The following is a 23,388-nucleotide window of genomic DNA, read 5'->3' on the forward strand; positions in this document are numbered from 1 at the left end:
TATAAATTGTATTTTTTAAATTATTTTTACTGATTAAATTTAATATAATTTAATATTTTAATATTTAAATATTTTTTTTCAAGACAAACTCCAGTAATAAACCAGTAATCATGAGAATGTCAAGACTGGCCATAACAATATTTAATAGCCAGCAACGAGTCAGAAACCAGAGAAACCCAAGGATGGTGACAATGGAAGTATCAAATTAGCCTATTTTTTTTAGTGGTGGTTGAAACAAATTGTGTTCAGCAAATACATGAAACAAGCTCCAGAGATGTTCCCATAGCAAAAACCCAGCTTGTCTCTGAGCTTGCAGAAATCTGTCCCTCTGCTCAACGCATGCTGACAGCCATGCACAGGCTTCAAAAATACAATGAATAAGTCAAATGCTGAAAACTCTCCTCTCCCCTAACTCATTTTATTTGCACTCACTAAAAGTCACCAATAAACCAATACACACCCAAGCTGCTTCATTCTCTTCAGGGAGGATTTCACCGCCTTCTCGAACCCTACGAAAAGAACAGCTTAACTTCTTCCCGTTCTTTTTGCCTGAGGCACTGAAAGGAAGATCATTTTATGATGCAAGTAAAAAGTTCAATCTGTCCTGGGGGTATATTCCTGACTCTTCTTTGTAACTGCTCCACCTAGGCCATTGTATGTGTGGTGTGTTTAGCGAAATAAGCCCATGGTTTGTCTCAAGTGAAATTTATCACCACCAAGTAAGCAGAATTAATCAACGAGAAAACTCGGTGTGAATTGAGGCAGGGTCTGTTTGAGTCAAAAGCAAAGGAGAAGCACACCACAATTACTTAATTATTAATTCTTCAAGATAATTAAATTATATATATATATATATGATCCAGAAAAACTTCCCATGTACTATTACTTTTACATACAGCTCTTTTCTTTATAAAAAATGGTCAGCTCTCTCTCCCAGGCTGAATATCGTACGTGCAAAGCCGATGTAGGTCATTCCCCAGGGACTGTTTGAGATCTTGAGAACTGCGAAGACTGCAAAGGGGAAAACGAAGAGGAATGGAATTTCCTAACAAGGACCCTTTAGCTGAATTAAACTCACCCTATATTTGCAATCCTGGTGCAATTCCGTAGATGGGTTTTCTCACCTGCAGGTTCCTTCAGTATCCCTTTGGGGAAAGAAATTCAGGGTCTTTCCCAGTTCTGTTGTAGCGTGGAAATGAACTTAAGAAAAAAATCTGCTGGTACTAGCGACTAAATATTCTTCATAGCATCGGTGTAGTAAGTAGCCTCATACCTTTTGAGCAGCCCATCTCTGCTTCCACATAGCACACACCCCTCATTAAAGCACATCCCTTCTGTCCCCCTGCCAGCAGGCCATGGTTACCTGGATGGGTGCTGAACTTTTCCCTGCTTCAGTGGTTCTCATTAGAGATCCTTGTTCCTTCTAACAACATCTTCCCTACGTCTAAAAGGCAATGCCTTCCTGTTCATAAAGAGGTTACTGAAAAGAGCTCCCTGTTACTAGATATTAAGAAAAAGTTTAGCGCTGCAAAGAATTAAGCTGGTGCCCTGCGTTCCGAAACTGATGAAGAGTTGTTGACTGCTGTGACAACCTTCTTATCCCCCTCAGTCCACAAATCTGTGACGTGGGTGCTTTACACTGCTGAAAACCAAGACAAATGGTTTCACAAGATATTTTCACTGCCTCAGAATCCTCTCAAAGACCTGAAAGCTTACTGCCAATTTATCAGGATTCAAAACAGATACCATCTGCCGAGTCATTCTGCCTGGGCCTTTTTTTTCCCCCCCTTTCCTTTCAGGTAATCAGTCTGTACCACGGTGACATGCTTTTCTGCCCTCTAGTAATAGCCCCTGGATAGGAACCTTCTGGCACAGCAGCATGCAAAGACTATTGCTCATTTATTTCTGAGTTTGGAGGTGCAATCACGTAGCCTCTAATTCTTGACCTTGATGGTCAGTGTAATGGCTTTATACCTCCTCCTTTAGGTAATTGAAACCAATTTTCCTTTTCACCTATCCATTTTACGACAATATTTTCTAAAATATATAAGCAGGAAGGATTAGGAAAGGCTTTGCAAAATGTCATTACCTCTTTATCATAATCAAGGGATTAATCCAGAAAAAGAAAAAATCAATAAATTTCAATAGAAAATCTACATTCTCCTTTGTATCTTATTACACGTAATTAGTTTATACCGGAATTGAAAAAGAGTTAACAACGATTGTCAGCCAGAGCTCAGGGTTCTTTAAAACATTGTAGAATGAAGTTTGCTAGCCTTGCCTAAAGTGCTGCATGAAAATCAGGCAGCTATAAAGCCATAAGACCCGTGCTGTGAGCCCTGGGGGCTACATGGTAAGCTGTAGCAATTTTTTTTAGGCTCTCTTTCTTTACATAATATTAAGACACTTTGACCAGGCTAATTGTTTTAAAACAGTTTTCTCCTGTACAACTTTTATAAAGCTCAAAACTCTAAAATCTGTCCATTCCTGTTTATTGAGCTGAAAGAAAACTGGTTCTGCTTAGAACATCCAGAGGTGCTCTTCCGTAATTGCAACAATCCCCTTGAAAATACAAGAAGTTACAGAAAGGGACTCGACAGAGACAAAAGTGGAAGAATGATTTTAGCTTGCTGAACCTGTGGATAAGAAAGTACAAATGAATCTGGTTTTTTTAATCAGTAGAAAATTAGAATGAGTGAGCTCTTGAAGTCCCTTGGGAGATAGGGCAGATGGCCTTGTGATCAGAAAGTGATGCTTTTTCTAGAGTAGATTGATAGTCTGCCTTCTAGCCTTCTCCACTTGGAATAAAAGAAGAGCGATGAATGCAAAAGGGGCAACTTAATGAATGCTGCACAGCTTGCACTGGGCTGGTGTTTTGGTTCTACATGGTGCAGCTAGAGTATGTCTGGTAGAAGCATGTGGAGTTGTTTTCCAGAAACATAAATTTCCAGTAACAGAACCAGAGATGGAAAACTTTCCTTTATTTTAAAAGCTGCCTATGGCAATGAAAAAGACCTTAATGATTTTGCTTAGAACATGTTAAAGAGAAAACTCACGTGGGCCATTTGTATGCTATTCACAAGGTTTTCCTTATGCCTTCTACTCACACCTTGGTAAGTAGTTAGGTCAATCATAAATGAACTTTTTTTACCCCCCCCGTGTGTGTTGATTTCAGCCAGTTGCTTTTCTGGTTATTCTATTTTTCCCTTGCATTTTGCATACATTAAAAAAACAAAGAACCAATGTATAACCATGTTTAATGATCCTGGTTGCTTATGTCCATGATGATTTAGCCATTTCAATTACCTAAATTTCATCAGATGCAAATAATTAGCTGGATTAATCTATATTTGTGCAGCTGTTTTCAGTGTGAAAATTAAGGTGAGCAACCAGCAATTTATACATAGAATTTTGTCCTCCCTATAGACTTTTTGCTTAAAATAAGATGGCGTGATATGTGATGCAATTTGTCATAGTTTACTTTGGTCACAAAATGTGGTCAGAAAAATAGACTACTTATTGTTTCAGATATAATAAAATGTTACAGTCCAGTCCTCCTGTCTTACCTATTTATCTGTTTCCAACATGTCTATCGGATGGCGTCTGGGTAGATCTATTTTGATTTATACAAAATTTGACAGGAGTCTCTCCGGTTTTCAGAAGGGAAGGGAGGAAAAAAAAATTTCAACAGATTTCGACCAGCTTATTTCCTGATTTTATTGGAAATCAACTTGACAAACAGGCTGCAAACAGAAAAACTTGGAACATCCTCCTCAGTCTTAAAGACAAAAAAACCAACCCAAAATTCTATAAGGCTCCGGGATTCCTGTGTCTCCTGGGATAAGGCGGTGAAGGATGGCCAAAGGCAATCCATAGAAGCAGTTTATCATGACACTGTCAAAAGATAAATGCAGAAATCCTTGCAGTAAGGAGGGGAGAGCCTCGGCCAGGTCAAGGCTATGAAGTGCAGCAGCCCAAGGCACTGTGGTACTGTCACAGGCTGACACCCAACACAGACAGGTCAAAGCCCAGCAGGCAACAGTGGGTGAAGGGAAAGGGGGAGACAAGAAAGCACCGATGAGAAACACCACAAATAAGAACAGTCTAATGGCATACTTAAGTTTTATTATTAATTCTATTTGAAAATCAAATCCAATCCCTACTTTCCAAAATAGTAGAAATTTACCATTTGAGTCATATCACAAACTCTGCCAAAGGCTGTTTCAGAACCAGTATGGTAATTTGCTTTTCAGCTTGCCACAGAAGTGAGAGCCCAGAGAAGAGAGACATGGGGTGTTGGTGTTCCCTGGTCTAATGTAGTTCTAGCTCAAGTGCTTCACTTGTTTGATTGCAGTGAAGAGAAACACATTCATAACTTCATCTTGTCTAGAATTCAGTACAATATAACAATATCTTCATAACTCATTTGTCTGCTATTCTAAATGCCCCTTTCCCTTCCTTTTTTCCTTCCCTCCCCTTCCTCAAAGCCTTTTTTTTAAAGCAGCTGATTTTCCCAAATTTGATGAAGAATTCACCTTGTCATTGCCGCCCCCCCCCCCCCCCTTCCATCAGCTGCACGAATTTAAGGCCTGACCCCCAATTTGACATGATTGACAAGACCTGGGCATCACTCAGTACGTTTCAGACCAACCAGCCCCCCCCCCCCCCCCCATTACAGAATCACTTCCAGTGCCTTTTCCCGGCTCCCCTGCAGCTGCAGAAATCACTTTAACGATACAGCTGGGGGTAAAAAAAAAAAAAAAAAAAAAATTATGGAAAAGACTCTGATTTTTATAATCTTCCTTAATGTTACCCCATTTCACATTCTGTTTCAAATAAGTGAGGTGGCGTTGCGGCTCGGAGGACCACCACCGCGGGCTGGCCACCCTGCGTGCCCCCAGCCCGTGCGGGAGCGCCCTCGCTGTACCGCCTTTTCGGCTGCCTTTCCCCACGCCGGGCGGTTTGCTAACACACACACACACTTATATCGGGGGTGGGGGGGAAGCTGTTGTGTGCAGCCCGAGCCATCGGGGGTGGGGTGGGGGGGGGGGGTGTCCCGGTCGCCCAGCGCTGGGCTCTGCTGCCCCCTGCGCCGCGCCGCCGGCGCTGCAGCCCGCCCCGCTCCGCGCCCGCGGAGCCCCGCTGCGCGCCCGCCTGCCCGCCGGCCTCAGCCCGGCGGCTGCGCCCACCTCCCCGCTTCTGCCCCCCAACGTTACAAACGGGATGAGGCTATATGCAATATCTAAAGGGGTTCTTTTTGTTTGGCTTTTTTTCCTTTTTTTTTGGGGGGGGGAGGGGGGTATTCTTTCAAATAGGTCTATTTGCCTCTTCTTAAATTCCAAACCTAAAAATGTGGGTGGGAGGAGGTTTGGTTTGGGTTTTTTTGTTTGGTTTTTTTTTTTTTTTCCCTGCTCGTTGGCTTATTGTAGGGTTCTTCTCCTTCCTCGGCCAGCCTTACCTTACCCAGCTCAGGAGGCCAGAGTCCCCTTGGCCCGCAGGGGCCATTGCCTCCGTGTCCTCCCCGCGGGGTGACCCCCGGGGCGCTGGAAGGAGGTCCCGGCAGCCCAGCCCACCTCCAGGCTCTCAGTGTTCAGCTGCACTTAGAGGTGGTCGTACGTGTTTGTCCCCCTTATTTTGTTTTTATTCGGGGTGTGTGTGGGGGGTGTGCAGGGAAGGGTGGCAAACATCATAATTTCCTGAAAATATATAAAAAAGAATATTAAAAAAAAAAAACCAACCACAAAAAACAATGGAGTTTGCTAGTTTCCTTCTTTCCCCTTCCACATCTTTGTGTTGCAGCGCTCCAGCGTTGTCTTGACATCAGGCTCCAGGCTGGTGGTGCTGAGTTTGGAAAGCTTTCATGCACTTCATTTCATCTTTGAATTGCACATGCTTTTTCTCTCATTTTTAAGCTCTCTTCTGCTTCGAAGGAAACATGTTCTGACATGCTGGAGTTTGCTGGTGGTAAATATTTCCTTTGACTACAAAGTGCATGTGTGAAAAAGGCTTTCTGGTTGGTTTGTTGTTGGTTTTTTTTTTTTTTCTATTTTTTTTTTCCATGGAAATATGTTTCTTTCTCGCTTGCTCCTTTCTCTGCTGTTATTAATAACCTGTAAACGTGCTGAATCCGGAGGTCTGAGTGAAATAGCTCATGCGGAGCTGTACTTTCAGCCACACCACGCTGAGGAAGGTGTAGAAGCTCTGTGTATGTGTGTGCGAGGGATCCGTGCCATGAGTGTGACAGTTTCCATACCAGACTCGGTGACAAAGTAGGGACCACAGGTGAGTCCCCAAGAAAGCTGCTTTGCCGAGAGGACTTTTTTTTTTTCTTCTTTTTTTTTTTTTTTTTTCCTCCGGCCCCTAACCAGAGAGCAGTGTTCAGCTCTCCAACTGCTCCCCAGTTGGCGGTTGTGATTTATTTCAACTGAAAAATAAAATAATAATGAAATGAAATCAAGACTAGCGAATGGCACGTAACTGAAAGCCGCCGGGCGAGCAGCCGGCTGCGCTGCCCCTCGCACCAGCGCATCCCCAGGCCTGCGGGCTCGGCGGCCGGGCGAGAGCAAGGGCTGCAAAGGGTTAAGCCGCTGACTCGCTCGCTAGGCAAAGTTTAAGGAAGACTATGCCCGAGGCTGGGCGCGCCGCAGCCCCGCGGCTGGGACCGGTCCCCCTCGCTGCGCAGCGGAGCCGCTCGGGCGGCCGGCGGGGAGCGGGGCCGGCGCGGCCGTGAGGGCGCTCCGCCGCGCTGCGCCCCAGCCGCCGCTGGGAGAGGAAGGCAAGGGAATTCCGAGGCGTTTAACCGCTTTCCCGGGGTGTTCCTCCGTGTCATCGGTGGGGGACGGGGTCAAGTGACCGGCTGGACGAGCAGCTTGGCAAGACAATTTCCTTCCTCCTTTCCTTGAGAGAAACCTTGCGTGATGGTGTCCGTTGGCAGCTATGGAAAGCAGAGACCTTGGCAGTGATCCCTAAAATCATACCATGCCGGAGCCCAGCGCTTCGGTCACTTTAGTCCCTTTCAACCTGCCGGACCCGGTGGGCTTTGGGTGACCAAGCGAGGAGGACCCACCTCCGCAGGAGCAGGTAACGGCTGGTCGAGTCATCTCCTTGGCTTGACACCCTCTTGATTTGACCGAAGTGTGTCTCGAGTGTCTCTGATGTGAAGCGTGGGCTGGGTGAGGGGCCAAGGGCAGGAGGGGGCCGGGCGTGAGCCCCCCTAGCCCCTCTGGGGCAAGGCAGCAGGAGTTTGTAGTATCCCCCGTGATTTGGGGGCACAGGGAGCAGAAATGCCTGGCTGGGATCGACAAAGCTCTGTGTGTCGGCGACAGGTTGCTAATATCGGGGAACGTGGAGAAAGAAGGGACGGATGGACAGAGGACGAGAAAGATTTATAAGGGGGGCTGTTTTTTTTTTTCCACGAAAAAATGCACCGCTCGTCTATCAGCTTCGGGAAAGGGATATAAATCATCCTCAAATAAGAGCTTTGAAAAGTATGCAGAGCCTTAAAAAAAAAAAAAATAAAGACAGGTCCTAAAAAGTCAAAAAAGACCCAGAACAGCCTTTGATCAACGTCGTTCATTTGCCTCTAGACCCTGCGGGGCTCCTGATGCTTTCATCCCTGGGAGCAGCGAGCAGCCCTCCCTCCAAGCCGGGGGTACAGGCTCTCCCCGCGGGCTGACCCGTGCCAGACCCGCTCCTTCCCGGCCGGCTGAGCCCCGCCGGGGGGTTAGGACCCCCCCACCTCCATCCCGGGGGCGTACCCCGGACCCCGAGGCAGAGGTGTCGGGAGGGGAGCGGGCTCGTCCTCAACTCCTTCCCCCTCGCCGAGTCCCCTGAGAAATGCCGGGGTACCTGCGCTCCCCGTTCCGCGCATCCCCAGCACTCAGCGCACCCGCGTAGGTGAGGGCGCAGCCTCTTCTCCGGGCAGGGCGGCTCGGGGCTGGCTGTTAAGGAGCGGGGTGAGGTGGGGGGGTCATAAGCCCCCTTGGACGGCAGGGTGCGGGGGGGGCCAGGAGCCGGGCTGGGCTGACCCTCGCCGGGCTGGTCGGTACGGCTTGTTAAACCTTTGAAGTCGTGAATAATTTAGCCCCCCACCCCACCCCCCAGCGAAGGAGGTGCGGAGACAATGGCGAGTGATTCAGCTTTTGAGCTGAAAATGCAAGCTAGCGAGCAGCCGGGGGTGAGGGAGAAGCAACCCCCGAGGCATTTCGGTTGCTTTTTCTGTTTCCTCGACACATGGCATTGATCAGCTCTTCTCTCCTCTCCCCACCCCTCCCCAGCCCCTCTCTTAAAGTAACTCGCAGCAAACGCCGCATTGTGCGTTTTCTGTACTAATGGAGGAGTTTCGAGGCAAATTCTCCTCGCGCACAACCCCCGTCCTACCTTGGAGGGCTGTATCCTATCGCCCGGGTGCTTCTCGGTGTTAAAATAGTCCTGCCTTTGCGTGGGCTTGGCAGGGCAGGGCAGCGGCTTAGCGGGGAACGGGGCGGCAGAGGAAGGGTTACCCCGAAAAAAGCGCAGGCAGCCCGGGATGCGCGCACACACATGAACGCGCACACATGAACGCGCACACGCACTGGCTGAGCACCGGAGGGGGGGCGGGGGGTGTGGGGGGGTGGGTGTTAGCGCTTTAGGGCAAGAGGCGGTTTCTCCAGCGGTTTATAAAGTCTTTCTGCCTGATGATGGAAATCAGACGGAATACTAAAGGAGGTCCGTCTCTTCCCTGAGGGTTGGACTTTCTTTTATTCTGTGTTATATGTATTGAGTACTGCTATTGCCTACCTAAAAGTTCGCGGAGGGCGGGGGGAGGGGGTGAGGCGGGCTTGGCGGCGGCTGCACATGAAATATCGCCATGTTGGTGGAGAACACGGCTGTAATTACTGCCGGCGAGGGCATCTCCCTGCTAGGACCGCAGCTCGGGGAGTTTTCCAGCTCCCTCCTCGGATCCTCCCCGCCAGAGCCCGGGAGCGCGCCGGGCAGCCGCGGGGAGGCGGGGGGGGGGGGGGTCCGCGGGCTGCGTAACCCCCGCGCAGCACCGCCCGCTTGCTTCCCCTCGCTGCGAGGAGGAGAAGGAGGGGAGGGCGAGTCCAAAGGGAGGGAGGGAGGGAGGGAGCTAAGCTGCCTTCAGCAAGCAACGGGTTAAAAGCGGGAAAGAAAAAAAAAAAAAAAAAGGAAAGAGAAAAAGAGAAAACCTAGCCTGACTTTGCCTCTTGGAAAGCTTTAGGTTGCAGCCCTGCCTTCCAAGCATTCTTTAAACTAGAAATGTGGGAGGGACTCCAGGAGAGAGAGAGAGATGGCTATCAACTGAATTCATTACTGTAAACATCTCCCTGGGGTGTCAGGCAGGGAGGAAAAAAAGGCACGACTTACATTAGCAGGGAATAGTCAGATCTGAGGCATCATTACTGCTAAGACCAGCCTGCAATCCCGGCTGGAGGCAGGCTCAGGACTTGGAGAGAGCCAGACACAGACTCACACGCATACTCACAGATACGTGTCCGATGCCTTCTCCGACTTCCAGGGGTCCTGGGTCTTCGCGCCTGCTCCTCATGTGATCCTTTCATCATTTCCAGAGGACAGAAAGAGAGAAAAAAAGAAAGCAAGAACCCCCAAGACCAGGCGTACCCGCGGTCCCTTCCCGTTTTTGTTTTGTTTTGGTTTTTTTTTTTAACTTTTTTTTTTTTTTTTTTTTTTTTTTTAATACGGGAGAAGGAGGACCGGCGGGGGGAAGAGCGAGCGAACCGAGGAGAGAAAGTGCGTTGGGGATGCCAGAGCCGCGGGCTGCGCGCCGGCGGCGGCGGTGGCGGAGCCGGGGGGAGGACGATGCCGCTGCCTCCTAAGGGCGGAGGAAGGCGCGGGAGGCGCGGGGGTCGCTCCGCAGCGGCGGCCGGCGGGGAGCGGGGCCGGCCGGGAGCGGCGCTGCGCGGCGCGGAGGGCGGCGGCCACCCCCGAGGAGCGGCGGCGGAAAAGTTTTGGTGCGGGGGGCCAGAGGCGCGGAGGGGGATTATGATCGGTGCCGGCGAGGGATTCCCAGACACCGCCAGGTACAGTTGGGATTTCATTTTTCTATTTTTTTAAATTATTTTTTATTATTATTTTACTTTCCTCCTTCCTGCTAATTCCAGCCCCGGGCGATTTAAAGCCGCGGAGCTCTTTGCCTGCCCCGGGAAGGCGAAGTTAAGGAGCCGTGGGTCAGGTGGGGTGTCAGGAATCTCGCCTCCGCATCGTTAGAGCCCCGTGGCTGCGAGTGCGCGGCGCCGGGCACGGGCACACGCACACACACACAGACCCGCACACACACGCACACACACACACACATTTATGAATGGCCGGCAGCAAGCGCTCGCAGGGTCCCCGGGTGCGGGGGTCAGCAGCGGGACCCCCGGCTGGCAGCGTGGTCCCGGATCCCTTGTCACATCCCGGGAAGGTGCCGAGCCCGGCCCCCAGCCCTCCCCCCCCCCCGCCGCCGAAGCGCTCCGGCAGCTGCCCCTGCTGCAGGGACCGGCAGGGAGCCGGTGTCAGCACCGCTCGGCCCCGGGCGGGAGGTGGGTTGGAGAAATGGGACCTGGAAAGGTGAGACTCGCTGGGGGAGAGGCAGCCGCCTTAGCTGGGAGCTCAGGGATCCACCCGGAGAGCGGGGAGCTGCGCCCGGCGGCAGGATCCATCAAATCCCCAGCGGCAGCCACCGGAGCGGGGCTGGGGCGGGGGGGGGGGGGGCGGCCGAGGTTAAGGGAGCTGAATCAGGGCTTCGGCTAAGGAGACCCTTAGAGACCTGGTGAATTGGTCGGTGTGGGCTGGCAGGATGATAACAGATCCTGCGGGGTGCTGGGGGTGGTGGTGGTGCAGTGGTGGTGGTGGTGACGACAAAAAAATACCAGATAGCGAAAAGAAGTCAAACAGCTGAAAAGCCCTCTGTGGAGCATGTGGTGGAACCCCAAAACATACACAGAAATCTGCTGCAAAGTGAGAGAGTAAGGCTCTCCACCTTCTTTTTGGAGTGGGAATCAGTCAGCAGGAGCTTTTAATTAATTTTAATGGAGGAAATCTGTTGTAAGGATTACAATAAGCTAATAAATCCAAGGCACAAATCCGTGTAAATTCCCGTTCTGTGTGTGGAAGGTACTGATTAGGTTTGTTCAGATGCTGCCTCTTGTGATGCAGAGCTCGGCTAGATAGAAAGGGAGAGGTTCCTTGTATGAGGAGCAGGAAAAGATACTAGAGCAAGTCAGAGCTCTCTCTCTCGCGCACACACACACACACACACACACACACACAGAGAAAGGCAGGGGGTGGGTTAAAGAGAGGTGTATTTAATGCATCTAACTTTATGGTGCTTGCAAGGAAATTAAACCAGTTTAGAGACTGAGACCGGTTGCTGCTCGGGTTTAAAAACCCCAACCAACCAGAGAAAAAAAAAACAACCCACAAACCACCACCAAAAAAACCTAACCACAAACTTCCATGGGCTTAATTCCTTGCTTCGTTCACCAGCGTGGCCTTTCTCCAAGAGCACCTTTATATATTTGTAGTTTTAGAGGAAGTTAATGAATTGGTTTTAGCTATATGTATTTTTGGAAGGAGAAAAATCCATCCTGGCATTTTTTCAGAACACTTGATAGCCACCGTACCTATACCTCTATCCACCTTTCTTTCCTTTCTTCATTTCAGGAGTCAATGTATGCAGTGTTATCACTGAGACAGGATCTTTGCATAATGAAAAAGATACAACAGATATTATTTGAAAGTCACCACTCCTAAGTGACAAAAGTGATATTAAAATGTTAGTGTCGATCTTCCTGAAAATTGCATGACAGGAGAGATTGCAAGCAGCATTACTGCTTGTCGGAGGTTTGCTATTTGCATGGTTGTTTTCTACCCTGATACGGTAGTGAGGCAGTTAAAAGTAAGAGAGTGCAGGCCTGGAGTACTGTAGGTGAAGCAAGTCGGAGCACTGTGTAAATACAGTGTCTGTAAAACTACCTGTGACCGGACCAGTGCTTTCCAAAGTCCAAGGCTGCAGCAAGAAGCGGTGCTGGAAGACACCCAGCAGTCTTAAAAGAGTCGCTCCTCGCATACACATACACCCGGTATTTTGTATAAGGTGATGTTATCTGTGCTTGGCTTTGAGAGTCTGGATCTAATTTGAGCCACTGTCACAAGTCACATTTATATCCTGGCCTGCTGGATAGTTTGATTTAGGATGTAGACGTATCTCCTTTGCGCAACCCTACACCCTCCCAGTTGGAATCTGCATTACATAGGCTATGGTTTCCTTCGAGAATCAAGAATGTACTTGCCTTTCACAGCTTAAAATAGCAGTATCTAAAATGTAGGATGTTATTAGGGCTGACTTCCCTACCCTTCCCGCAGAACAGAAGGAGACACAGTTTTACCAAGTCAGGAAAGCAAAAAGGAGTTCAAACAAGCATCACTATCAGGCTTTACCTGTACTGCACTTTCTATTTAAAGGACTAGAAAGGCGGCACACTTAAGATAATATTGTTTCCAGGAAGGTGAGAGCTTTATTTCTTAGTCATTTCTGCTACCTCTTTAATCTCAAAATGAGTTCATTTTTCACTAGATTACTTTCAATGTAACTTCCAGCCTTTTAGCAGGCAGATTCAAATCCAGTCCATTAGTGACCTCTATCTGTGAGAAGTGTATAGTCAATGGTGGGCGCTTTTTTTCTCCTTTTTCTTCACCGTAGTCGATTGGAAACACAGGCTTTAAATTGTTTTGGTCTTTTATACCTGTGAATCACCTAGCTTGTCAGGTTATCAACGTCACATCCATTACGGGCAATGAGATTTCCTAGTGTTTTAAACAGGAAAACAAGAAAACCAAACTCCAGTTCCAAACACGAATCCAGAACCTGAAAAGAACTCTAAATCCATCCCAGCCAGTCCAGTGACAATGCGATGAACATTTGCAAAAATCCGAAAATTAACAAGTGTCCAGTGGTATTAGACACCAGTAATAAAGGAATCACATTTATGTTCGTCTGGTGGTTTAATACTCACTCTGAAGCAGGCTGACCCGATGTGAAATTTTATTGCCCCTGAGTGCTTACATAATAACTGAAACTTGAGACAAACACTCAGACCAGATATACCATAAGTAGACTTTATAGTAGCAGGGTGTTTAAAAAAATGTAAAAAAAACCCCCAACCCAACCCCAAATCCAGCTGTGTCTATATTAGGAATACATGTCAGAGATCAAGGAAAAGGGGGTCTTTATAGACAGATGGTCTCTTTTAGGGGATTATTAAACCCAGCTTCCCAATACTAATTTGTCTCCTGTTTATATCCACAGCTATATTCCGTGTTTTAGTTAGTGATTGTAAATGGCAGCTGAGGTCTTGATCAGCAATATCTTTGGGTAGGTGACTAGCATTGTTTGACATTTCCCAGATTGTAGTTGATTACCTCAGCGCCTGGTAATATGATGGTTTTAGGTGTTTCCTTCCTTCCCCCTTGGGCAGTCTTTTTAGGAGACTTTCTGCCAACGCTTTTTATTTATTTCCTCAAGAAACCAAAAGTGCTGGAACTTGCCCCAGAGGTATAAAAATTGCTTTTTCTTTTCTTTTGGTAAAACAAATATTTGTATATTTTTTGTTTTATATGTATAAAAAAGAATAATACATAGTTATTATTGTAAAGAAGGCTAATTTAACATACACTGAAGATAGGAGCTTTAGTTCCCCTACAGCTATGTGTAACCTACACCTTTCAAATAATTGACTACTTTTAAAGACAAACAACCACAGAAAATCATAATTAAAATATGTTTCTTGAGAGGCATGTTTTATTCATTTAAAACAAACCTAAACCTTAATCCATAGGTAATACTCAGGAAAGAAACGTCTAAAATAAAAAACTCTTCTCTGTTTAACAGATTATATTCTAGTCACATCAAACAATATGTCCCAGGAATAGTGCAATTTAATCTGGTATTTTCAGCCACTGGTGAAAGGTGTTGGGACCTTCTTACGCCTTCCTTTTTTTTTTTTTTGTTTTTTGTTTTGTTATTTTTATTGGTGATTTACCCAGCTAACACGCTTTTTTCACCTCTTCCATTCCTTCTTCTGACATGGCCCTTTGAACTGAATCAAAATTAAATACTGGCAACAACCTAGAACAAATCCATCATGCCCTATTCAGCATTCCTGAAAACTTAATGATGCATAAAAAGGCCTGTAAAATATCCTTTCTAAAAAGAACTCTTGTGCTAGCTATCAGGTCTACCTAGAAGCCATCTCCTGTATATTTTACTTCAATCTGTAATGGCTTTATTTATTAATTTGTTATAAAAGAAACCTTTTCTAGCCTAATGCGGGGATGTATTTAGAAAAGCATATGGCACGGTGAAGTGTTGCTCGGTCAGAGGTGCACTGTCATTGAAACCCGTCCTTCAGTCCCTGCAGGCAACGCTGGGGAAGCTGCTGGTGTGCGGGATGCGCTCCTGGCTGGGCATGGACCTGCCAAGGGATGGTTTTGCTCCGGCCCCAGGTGAGGGGTGACTTGCTTCCACCAGGCCAGTATTTTGTAGGATCTGCCCCTCGCAAAGCGGAATATTAAAGGTCACGGATAATATTCTGCCTTGGCCTTCAAGTCAATAGGCCACTTTCATAACACTTAATCACCAGCTACCTATTCACAGAGTAAATTATCAGTGTAATTTCCTGCAACAGTTACGGATTAAAGGCTGCAGTCAAATAATTCTGAAGAAAAAGAATCATTTTGAAAGGTAGTTTGGGAAATAATCTGCAGATTACTGTAATGGTCTGCAGTCTGGTTTGACAAATCCCAGCCCTGGCAGGGATGTACCTCGACACACCGAATACAGAGAAGTTATTTAGTTCTTCTTATCATCATTTGTTGGTGAATATATCCCAGTGAAGATGCTAGGAGGAAGGGGCACAAGTTCTGCTCTTTGGTCAGAGTTCTTTATCATGGCCAAGTTGTCATGACTAATCTAATTATCTTAAAAATACAAATTCCTATATACATCAAACCAGTTCCTTTGTGAAAACATGCTAGCTATGAGTGAATTAATCCAAAACTACTCCACAATCTTTATTCAGACAAAATTGTCAACATTTGCCTAATATCAGGCATCTTGAGGGAGAATTGCAGGCAAAATATTTTGGCATTCCATCCCTCTGATTCCTTGGCTGTTCACTGTCATGCATTTCTGTCTTCAGCAAGGTTTGGCCAGCTGATGCTGGGCACTTGTCTCCTAGTAGGTACTGTAAACTGTGCCAAAGTACTACCTGAGCCACTGAGAGCAGAAAAGGTCAGAACTCTGAATGAAAAGCCTCATCAGCACCTTCTAAGAACTGAGATCAGTGTGTGGCAGTGTCAGTCCCAGTTCATGCTGGCAGCTTTTGTCATTCCTTCATCAAACCCAACAGGGAAAATTATCTGAAGAGCAGAGTACTTCCCAGTCCTGCACCACGTAGCTGCACGGGTGGCTCACACCTTGCTGAGCTATTCCATACAGGGTAGCCAAGAGGCATCCTGTGGGGAAGGGTTAGGAGCCAGTGCTCCCACAGTGTGCCCTGGCACTGCTGGGAGCCCTCGGTGATGCTCAGGCACAGTCCTCGAGCTTCACACGGGTTGTAGAGGAGCAAACCACGGTCAAACTGCAGCCACGGCATCAGCGACCACAGGCTTGTAGGTTCAGAGTCACAAATATTCCTTTCTCTTGAGATTTCCTGCATTCTTTTCCTGCAGAGAAAAAAATTGCAGTATTAGGACTGCTTTAAAATGGGTATGACATTCGCAATATCACTGGAAATGCATGTAACAAAAAAGACGTATTATTTTATGTCAGTATCTTACTGACAAAACAAGATATAATATACAGCTCTGAAGAAGAAATGCAGGTTTTATATGCATACATATATATAATTTGTGTATGTGTTACATGTATAAGTGACCGTGACTTCATCTAAAATCATAGAGGTCCCCCTCAGACCCTTCAAAGCATACATCGTTAATTGTCATTCAAAATTAGTGTTGGTGAACAGCAAATGAAATTAAACAAGGAGAAAAACTTCTATTTCTTCCTGCAGTGTGTTGGAAGTTTCTATACTGGGTAAGAACCACGACGTGCTCCCAAGAGGTATTTTTCCCAAGGCTGCTGGAAGGAGTCTGAAGCAAACTTAACCTGTGCTTATGAAATAGAACTTCATAGCCGAAAACCTGCTTTTTAAATGAGTGCATTTGATTCCAGACTCGATCCTTCTCTCTTGCACTGGCAAATTAATTTCACAGACACTCTTCTTGTGATTAGAGATTACTCATCTGAGTAATAATTTGAGTACCCCAAAGTGATGTCATTTAGCTGTAATTGAAGATGATACAACCCCAGCAGTGTGTCCCTGGTTATCCTAATGTATATGTGCTTTCATTAGTAGTTCCTTCATGTGTGTATGGGCAAACAAGCTATGTAGGTATGAGCCATTTAAATTGCTAGAATTGCACCTATATTAGGATTGTAGTAGTCGATGTGTTTGTCACAGACACAGCCTACGTAGGTATATGTCTATAAACTCTGTGGACTAGGCATTGGGTGCGCAGATCATGTGATGGATTATGATGTTGGTAAGTGGGGTGGTTGTGGGAGCCTGTTGCGTGCCTGAAATGCTAGCTGAAACCGTGTGAGGTGTCTCCACATGAAGGGATATTTGTTAGCAGTACCTTATAATTTCATGTGTGATCTAGGAAGTTTTTCCTAGGTGGTGCTTCTTGTGTCATTGAGAGATTTGCATCCAGCTAAAAGGTACCCCATTTCGCAACCTTGCTGGGCTGGTTTCACAGGCCACTTCCTTGGTGGATCTAGGTTTAACCTTACTCTTATCTTTAACCACTTAGCTTTGGAGTTTGTTGCAAATGCTCCTAGATGAAACATTAATCCTTGAGCTGTATCAGTTGAAAACTTGCTGTTTATGTCATCATTTGTTATAAATATGTATAAAAAAGAAATCACTTTGATACCTGCATTGGTATGAACCTGGATCAGGTGGTTGGAGGACTCCAATTTGGTATGTTAATGCTCTATATACATATTGCATCATGTTGTACTGATCCATTATGGGAAGCCTCCATATTATTCATTGGACAAAAGAATCTGGAGGTGTAAAATACATAAGGCCAACCAAGAGCTCACAGTTAACTCTCTAGTACGCTCATAAAATTTTCGTTCGTGATTTAAATGTTTTCAAAGATTTTGTCCGAGACATTTTAGCCTTTGAGCTGTCTGCAGAAAATTATTTTCCAGCACAAAATAAGTAAACTAAAAAGTGTTATTGTCCAGGCTGTTAAATTTCTCCTTTAAAACAAATTCAGCGCTCTAACAACAAATTTCCTCAAACTGAAGATGAGTGTACAGTTTGAGACTGCTGAAGTTTAGCAGGACACAAACACAAACACAGGGACACACAGAGTCATTCCCCACCGTATTGCTAAATCCCATGTAGCAAATTGGTATATGCCCAACGGTGATTTTTGAAATAGCTCATCCTGGCCCTGTGCCATGCTGCTCAGGGAAGAGCTGCTTCTTGCAGCCGTTCAGCAGTAAATTGTAAAATGCATTTTGCCAGTAGAAATCTCTTTTTTCTTTTTAAATTTGAGAAATTACTTTCGCTCTTTGACAAAATTAATTTCAGCACGTTATTCTTTAGCAGTTGTGCAACAGAATAACAGTCTTTACTCGGAGAGAGAAGTGCCTATCGTTATAGCTTTGGAAATACTTAGGCAAGAAAGAAGCATAATGGACACCTCTCGTTTTTTTAAAATGTGTGCTTTGAACGCCACAGATAGAGCCAAGTCCCCTGTGATTGCCCAGAGGTGCCTAAGCCTCTGTGGCAGAGCATCTGACAGTAAGGTTACTCTAATTGCTTTATCCATGTTGTGTCCTATCAAAATCTTTTTTTATTCATGGGGTAGTGTGTCTTTGTAATGATAAGCATCCCCATACATGCCTTAGTTTTTAGTTATGTGTAATTCTGGTGAAATGCAGTGATTTATAATTAAATAAAGGGGGCCGGGGTGGGGGGAGCCAACAAACCAAATGAAAACAAACCCCAAAGCAAAACGGAGGGAAACCCAAACCCACAGCCCAGGAACTGTGATAATCTCAATGCTAACAAGGTGGTTGTTTTCTGTCCCACACTGGATAATCTTACCAGTATCTATTTAACTTAATATTTGGTACCAAATACAGGTTTCAGCTAGATAGTCTATTATCACAGAAGTCAAACACTCAGATCTGTCATCAGATCAGCACAGTGGATCTTTATAAATCTGGAACAAATGAGTTGCTGCCAGCAGCTCTGGCAACAGAACTGTTGATCTGCCCAGATTCTCTTTCCTGCAAAAATTTCTTATCAGCAGATCCACACATCCTACATGGTGTGACTGTGGATTTACAGATAAGAGGACAGAATGACTGAAAGTGGATGGATGGCATGAGCATAAATAGGTCATGAGTTACCAACCGTGGAGCTTGATCCTGAGCACCGGGAGAGGCGATTATAAATTTCAGAACCCCTCTAAGGCTAAGGAGCTCTCTGGGTAGAAGGGTTTGGCTTTAATTCTTTGCCCTTCATTTGTCCAAAGTTGAAAGTGCATAAATCTGTCTGTATGAGCAGAGATGACTTGGAAATCCATAACCACTCATCTCTGTGACATTGATGGAAGCTCTATTGGATCAAATGCATAGGTATTCTAATTATGAACCTCTGATATTCAGAACTTCCCTTAGGCCATCAATATCTCCTAGGCAATCATATTTTACAGGCTGCCGACTGATTGTCTGGTTATGCATGTGCTGACCGAGAGAAGACATCACACACTTTAGCCGACCAGCTGCAGAAAGATGAGCCTCTTTAAGCGCTCCAAGAATAAACACCTTTACATTTCAGATAACACTGGTATCAGTCCACAATCTACTTAGGTCTTGTGAAGAAATATTTGGTGATCTTGGGAAAGGCTGTTTCAGTATAGCCCAGATATTGTCTTGTGTTGAATGATAACCCTGTTTGACAGAAAGGCATCCTTTTTAACTCCTTCAGCGCTATGCTAAAAGAATATCTCCTTATCACGAGTGGAAATACTGCAAAGACCTGTAGCCTTGCCATGAAATCTGCGCTCCCTTCCACCATCTGGGGTACTTTTACTGACATGTATTTATATTTTGGTAGCAGCATACTTCTCTCCTGCTTCTCTCTCTCTCTTTTTTTAAAATACGTGCATCAGCACAGACTGAATCAGAATTTTTAGTTAGCTCGTTTGCTAAGAAAGATCCCTTTTTGAGCTGCGAGTTCATTCTGTTAGGTCTGTCAGGTGCATTGAGGACACAGAGTATCCTAAAGATGCTATCAAAACTGAGATAAGCAATAATGCTGATGGAAGCTTTTATTTTCATTTCAATATTTCCCATGTTATTTTTGCAGGTCAAGTATTGCAGTATTGTGCAGAGGGAAGATAAAAGCAGGAAAGGGAAAGTGACTAGGAAATAACTGGGGGGGGGGGGGGGGGGGGGGGGCGGGAAACAGGACGAAAGTGAGTAATCCAAATTGTCCAGACTAAATGAAGTGCAGAGATAAACAACTTTCTGTGCAGCAGGAAATCAGAGTTTCCTAACGATCAGGGTTTTAACCACCTAAGCTGTTATTCATCTGAGACTGCCGGCTGCCCTGAGCAGGAGAGGGGGGGCAACGCGTAATCTAGGAGGAGCTGGGAGGGGAGGGAAGGATCCGTCAGGTTTCCCCGGTTCTTTCTGTGGTGGGCATAGCACAGGGGAACTGTCGGACAGAGTTCATGCTGTCTGAGTGTGTTAGCTCTGGAACAGAACCCTGACTGGTTTGGTGAGTCCGGTTCGGTGTATTCCCTCTTGATGTTATTCCATGTCCTCATTTTTGGTGCCTTAGAAACTGCATGTTAACGGTAAGAAAAAACGGATACAGAGTAAAGATGGGATGGATAAAGCAATTAGTGAGTAACGAGTCTTAAATTTTCCTCTCAGGCACGGGTATATGCACAGAAAGTCTGCTTTACATAGATAAATCAAAGGGGAATCATGAATGTTATTTGTTATTTAAAATACATAAAATAGATCCTGGCAGCTTTTATGTCATTTAGTTTTCTCTTGCCTTTATACCTCTTATCTGAAAGAGATTAGAGATGCATTATGTGACAAAAAAAGACTGAATTAGGGGAAGACTTGGGGGCAAGTGGCACTGAAGTGGGTCTTTATTGTTCTTGCTTATGAGAAACACACTGAAGGAAATGATCGTCGTGCACTGCAACATACAGAATTGTGATGTTGCTTCTGCGTCATCAGCACATTCATGCTGTCCAGTTGATTAAATCACTGCTTAGGTCAAACATCGATCAAGCTCTGCATTGTGGTCTGGGCTTGCAGCATGCTCTTTCCCCTTGCAGTTGAAGCCAAGGCAGAATTCAACACTGGATCCTAAAAACAGCCAGGGGACAGAGCTGGTGCACGCTGGGGGCTGAACCGGCAGCAGCTGCAGAAAATCCCTGGGGTGTGTATGTGTGGGGGGGCTGGCATCACTCCCCCAGGCAAACCAAATGCCCACAGTCATTGGTGGTTCATAACTAATAACATAGTAACATAATTACACCCCAGGTCTGGGTGCTTATTATGAAAGAAGGAGATAGTTTATGGAGAAGGTTATACTATACTATGTGCAGTTTTGGGGGGATTTCAAGAATCTCCACAAGTGTTCTGGTAGTAGTAATATTTGAGACAACGTGTAACTACTTACTTGTAATCTTGCAGAAAATCTAGTAAAGGATTGGACTAGAATTCGGTTACTGTAACTGTAAAAGAGAAGAAAAACCTCAGCGGAAAGATGGCACTGTACGAGTTAACATGTTGGCCCCTCATTCTTTCAGATCAAGCTTCCTGTGAGTAATAAAACACAAGTCAGATGAATTTGGCTGGTCTCAGTCAAGTCTCTCATGGATAGTTGCCCACACGGGAATAACTACTGCATAGATTAGCTCTGTGAATGGTTCCAGGACAGGTGTGGAACTGAACTGCATTGGCAGAACTGCTCGGGGGAACTCGCGTGCGATGCTTCGCTCAGTGGTATCTGTCTTCCCTTTCCACGAGCACTAAAATGCAGCCAAACATGTTTTTTTAAGTATGTGTTTTTAGGGAGATGGAGAAAACTCGTGTTTTGTCAGATTTGCAAGTCTTTTATTAGACTTTTCAAAGAAATGAAGCACAAGTGAAAAATAAAATACCCTGCATTATTTCTCACTAGCCAGCATTTCTTTCTTGAGAGCAGGAACAACGTTACAGCTTCTGACCCATCTCTCCTAACAGTCTAAGACAAATAATAAAATAGTGCAACAGTTTTAAATAATAAAATAGTGCGACATTTTTAAAGCTTGAGAGAGGACAGAATGACAGAAGGTTTCTCCTGCTGACTGCAAAATCTTTCTGTTTCTATTTGAAATCCAGACACAGGCTATAGTGATCTACATAAAATGAAAGGTGGAGTCTGGTAAACCCACCACTATTAAGAGCGCCTCATTTTTCCAGTCCCTGTCAGGAGTGAAAAGATTTCTTAGGTAAGGAGGATGAACCTTTCTTTCACCTCCACATGCTCTTCTTCCACTGCTCTCACAAAGCAGAACTGAGCCTAAGTCACTGTAAAAAGCACATTATCAGAAACATACTCTGCACTATTTTTGCTAACATAAAAAGAGGCAATGCAAACAAAAGACAGAAGGAAGAGTTAACAGCAGGGTATGATCAAAGGAGCGCTGATGCAGAAGCAGATTCAGAAAGCTGCTTGGTATTAGATGTGTAGCGCTCGCGTAAATCAGGGCTGGACCAGTTTACAGCAGCTGAATATCCACAATGTAAAACAGAAAACTTCTCTGTTGAGCTCCTTGTCAGAGCCCTGACTGTAGGCCAGCCTTCCTTCCCCGGCAATAAGGGGAAGGGATTGTGGTCCGGGAGCTGACACTCTGCTGTTTGTGCCCTAGCTGCCTCTGCATCAATAGGGGACCCAGCTCTTCAAATCTCTTACCCAAAGTAAATATTCTTTATTTTTTCCTTGATTTAACTGTTTTTTTAAGGAAATGCCTGGGCATATGACTTTCTAAAGTCAGGTTTACAGTGCTGCTCTACTTACTTGCCTCAGAGTTTGGAGTTTCAGATTCATATGTTGACATGCTTATGTAATTTACTGAGGCATCTATTTATACTGCGGTTGTGGTTCTTATATCCATCTCACTGCAAATGCTACACCCCTTGCGACTGACATATTTTCCATGACATTTTTCATGCATTCCACCAGTGCTATATCTAAAGAAGCTTGATTTTCACATACATGTGACCGTCGTGGGCACATAGTATGGCTCTAAAAAACTGACCCGCCTGATCTTCACCTCCTTTTGCTGGAGGACTACAGACGTAATTGTTTTGTCAATGCAACTGTAGACTTTTGGCACTTGCATTACATTTCAAACTGATTGGTTTTGGTGAATTAAAGAATTTCTCTTGCTATGGGCACTCTCTGCTCAGGAATGAGGGGAGTAGTGACAGGCGGCTTTTATCAATGTGCTGGTTTTTTATTTCAGTTAAGTCTATAGTTGGGCATATTCTGTTGTTGGATGCCTAGGGAAGATAAGAACAGTATGAAGAAAATACTTCAACGTTACTGGAAGTGATCAAGTACTGCTGCTTTGTGGGTGAATACCTCCAGAATCTACTCTGAGACTCTACACTGTTGTGTCCAAACAGAAATGGGCAGCAAAGTGTGTGGAGCTTTGCTAGCTGGTAGTTGGTGATGCCTTTTAACACATGGTTTAGCGACCTTATTCTAGTACAAATTTCAGTAGCACCCCAGAGGCAGTTAATGTCTAAGAATAAATGTATCCATTTTGTTAGGTGTTGTTTCCTTTATAGAAACTACTATAGTGTTTTGCTACTAGATATAAAACAATCTGAATAATAATGAGCCACATTCTAGTCTGTTCTATTTTATCTATATTCTGCTCATGGCTGAAGTAGCCTAACACCAATCTGTAAAACTTTAGTGAAGGTTGTAGTTACAAAAAAATGCTGCGGTGTTTGATAAAGCCAAATGACTTTATTTCATGCAAAGAATTATTAATATGTGACATGAGACCTGGTCAATCAGAATTGCAAAGCTTTAAATTCCCTTCTGAACATGAAATTCAGCCAGTGGTTTGTACCCACAATTATTGATGAGTGCACTGATCATATTTATAACTCCACTGACTTGATACATATAAACGATCTAGATCAGCAATTAGCAAAACGGCATCAATTGTGCTGCATGTTCCAGCTGCAAATAACAGTTGCAAAAGTGACTCCCA

General features: G+C 45.2%; 1 protein-coding gene across 2 annotated transcripts in view; it reads left to right on the plus strand.

The window, feature by feature from the left end:
- The first annotated feature begins 4,720 nt into the window (after positions 1–4,720).
- Positions 4,721–23,388, plus strand: part of FLRT2 (fibronectin leucine rich transmembrane protein 2) — a 63,284-nt gene continuing 44,616 nt past the window's right edge. Inside the window, exon 1 of one of the 2 annotated variants that reach the window (XM_037395280.1) lies at positions 4,721–7,080. The gene's annotated coding sequence lies outside the window, so the exon portion shown is untranslated. Of the gene's footprint in view, positions 7,081–8,643; positions 10,041–23,388 lie in introns of those variants that run through there. The other variant, XM_037395279.1, reaches the window with a different exon arrangement.

This window comes from Falco rusticolus, chromosome 7 (assembly GCF_015220075.1).
Source record: "Falco rusticolus isolate bFalRus1 chromosome 7, bFalRus1.pri, whole genome shotgun sequence".
In the NCBI taxonomy this organism is placed as follows: domain Eukaryota; kingdom Metazoa; phylum Chordata; class Aves; order Falconiformes; family Falconidae; genus Falco; species Falco rusticolus.